This window comes from Amblyraja radiata, chromosome 5 (genome assembly GCF_010909765.2).
Source record: "Amblyraja radiata isolate CabotCenter1 chromosome 5, sAmbRad1.1.pri, whole genome shotgun sequence".
NCBI classification, from domain to species: Eukaryota; Metazoa; Chordata; class Chondrichthyes; order Rajiformes; family Rajidae; genus Amblyraja; species Amblyraja radiata.
The window spans coordinates 31370398-31373635 of record NC_045960.1 but is presented as its reverse complement, the minus strand read 5'-3'; the positions used below and the strand labels follow the sequence as shown (position 1 = coordinate 31373635).

At 42.1% G+C, this 3238-nt stretch overlaps 1 non-coding gene across 1 annotated transcript; it reads right to left on the bottom strand.

Annotated features, from left to right (window-relative positions):
* Window positions 1-966: 966 nt before the first annotated feature.
* trnal-uaa lies at window positions 967-1049 on the bottom strand. The gene has a single exon. It is a non-coding gene; the product is annotated as a tRNA-Leu (tRNA).
* Window positions 1050-3238: the final 2189 nt, after the last annotated feature.

Below are 3238 nucleotides of genomic sequence, written 5' to 3'. Positions count from 1 at the left end.
TCAGAAAGCAAGTTAACCATTCCACTGCACTCCCATGTGTGTAGATTTGGATATTGATCTCTTCTTCCAAATTACATGGCAAGTGGTAAAAGTATTATTTAATCATCTATCTACTGTAAATGGCTCGGATGTAATCATGTGTTGTCTTTCTGCTGACTGGCTAGCACACAACAAAAGCTTTTCACTGGAGCTTGGTACACGTGACAATAAACTAAACCCAAATCCCCAAAGAAGAAAACTGTTGGCTGAATGAGAGAGAGTCGTGATTAATGGAAGTTAACCTCTTATTAGGCACAAAGCAGTAAAGCTTCCCTGTACAGGTAACAGCTCATAGCCCAGCCCGACAGAATATAACCAAATCAAGTGAAGTAATGAGCAATGTGTAGGAGGGAACTGCAGATGCTGGTTTATATCAAAGATAGACACAAACTGCAGGCGTAACTCAATGTGTCAGGCAGCGTCTCTGGAGAAAAAGAATAGATGATGTTTTGGATCAGAACCCTTCTTCAGACTGCAGAATTTCAGACTTCAGATAGCAGTCTGAAGAAGAGGGCCAACCTGAAGCGTCACCTATTCCTTTTATCCAGAGCTGCTGCCTGACCTGCTGAGTTACTCCAGTAGTTTGTGTCTATCTTTAAAAATGAGGACTCTGAGCACAATCGGAAAGAACCAACTTTCTTGACCATGGGAGATCCAATTGCATTTCATAGTCAATGAATAAAAGTACAGTAACACGAATGGTAGGAATCTGGAATGAGAACAGAAAATCTTGGATGTTCTTGGTACATTAATCTTTGTGGAGCGTGAAATAGGGTTAATGACCACTGAAGGGAGACACAAGTGCTGGAGAAACTCAGCGGGTGCAGCAGCATCTATGGAGCGAAGGAAATAGGCAACGTTTCACGCCAAAACCCTTCTTCAGACTTAAAGGAGAAGCATGGGGCAACTTTGTATCCTGGAACACACTATCAGGAGTGGGGTTCAAACCCACGCGGACATATGTCCATTGGATCTTAAGTCCAACGCCTTAACCACTCGGCCATCCTGGTTTTTTATGACCAATGATGTATTTTGAGATTCTAGTCTTGATGTAAAGTTAGGAACATGGAGGCAACATTTTACTAACAGCTAGATGCCACAAAAAGAGTTGAGATATGGCTATATAGTCATAGCAATGATTTGGTTGAATGGTTACCATAAACCATTTAGAGGTGTACAAAATTATGTGAAGAATAGATCAGGTAAATGCACAGGGTCTTTTGTCCATAGTTGGGGCATCGTGAACCACAGGACATAGGTTAAAGGTGAGGGGAAAAGATTTAATGGGAGCCTGAGGGGTAACTTTTTTTTGCACCGAGGGCAGTTGGTGTATGGAACGAGCTCACAGAGGAGGTAACTTGATATCACATCGAGCGACTGGGAGCACATTGCACTGGACAGGCGCTCCTGGAGGAAATCCGTGCAAGAAGGAGCTGCACTTCATGAAATGGAACTACACCGTGTCACAGAGGCAAAGGAGAGAGAGAAGGAGGCTTGACGACTACCAACCACCGTCAGTCTCCACTGCCCACGTTACACCAAGGTGTATGGATCGGCCTCGACAGACATCTGCAGACCCACAAGTAGACGACCCTATGGGGAGGACAGTCATACCCGTTTCAAGTGACCGCCGATGATGATGAGTTAAGGCAGGTATTATCACAACAGTTAAGAAACAATTATAGGATAGGAAACATGGATAGGATGGGTTTAGAGGGATATGGGGCAAACGCAGACAGGTGGGACTAGTTTAGATGGGGCATGTTGGTCGGCATGGGCAATTTGGGCTGAAGGGCCTGTTTCCACGCTCTATGACTTAATGACTAACTTGGCGATCCCTTTTCCTTTTCTGAAGACGTGCCATGATATTTTTCATTAATCTAAGAGAATAGATGTGATCTCTGCTTATTTCTCAGCTACGTTTTGAGGACCACGAGACCAATGATACAGGTTGGTCTTCTTTCTCAGGAAATTAGTTTATTTAAAAAAAAAGTTGACAAACTGGACAGCAGAATTACACTTAACCTTTTTATACCCTAAAATAAACATTTGGAGAATGAAAACATGGGCTCTCTTGTTGTCCCAGAGCAATTATCCCATGCTATCTCAGATAGTAACATGTTCTCCAGAGATGCTGTCTGTCCCACTGTGGTACTCTAGCACTTTGTGTCTTTCTTTGGTAAACCAGTATGTGAAGTTCCTTGTTACTATAATATCAAATTAATTTCTGGTTTGCATTTTAACATAACTTTTACAGTACTGCTGCAAGTCTGCACTCGTTGTGTCTCAGGACTCTGAGTCATGAGCTTTCCTCTCCAGGAAACCAAGCACATGAAATGAAGTTGATGTTTCAACAGTGAGAAAGTGCCATCATGCTGAAGATGCCAACTTTTGGATGAAACATTCAACCAAGTCTGTTTGTTTGCTGAGGACTCCTGAGACTTAAGATTCCAAGGCATTTGGATTTTGAAGAACTGGGGTTTTATCCGTGGTGTTTAGACCAGAATATATCACTCAATCAACATGTTAACTCGGATTCAAAAAATAATGTGCTGGAGGAACTCAACGGGTTAGGTATCATCTGTGGAGGGAATGGACAGACCACGATTCGGGTCAGGATCCTTCTTCAGCACTGTTTTTTGTTCAAGATTCTAGCATTTGCACTTCCTTGGGCTCCTGTAAACTCAGATTATATGATTATTGTTAAATTTGCTGTCATGCCAGAGTTTGCTGTCATGCCAATCATGCCAGTTTCTTTAGTTTCTAACTATATACTACATTTCCATCCATTCAGTGCCTCCTCTTCGATAAGAGACCCTTTAGGTTTAAGCAAATACTTCAGGAGGTTTGTTCCGCTGTTTAAATGTGACATGTTGCAGATTGTTAAGAATTAATAGGGCAATCTGAAATAAGCATTTGCCGCTTTACTGACTGGCATCGATGCAAGGATGCAGAATCATGTGACCACGGCCTGCTCTACCTACGTCAGAAGGTACCAATAAACTCAATGAACCTCCACTTATGCAGAAAAAGTTAATGAGAACTAGTTAAGACTCAACTTCGTGACGTAGTTTTGACACTAACGTTAGCAGAAAATAGCCTCATTAATTCTTCTGAGGTAGTTACGGTTCAGGAAAGACAGATGAGTGGCAGCAGCATTTTTATAAACACAGAAGAAAGGTATCTAGTGAGATTAGAA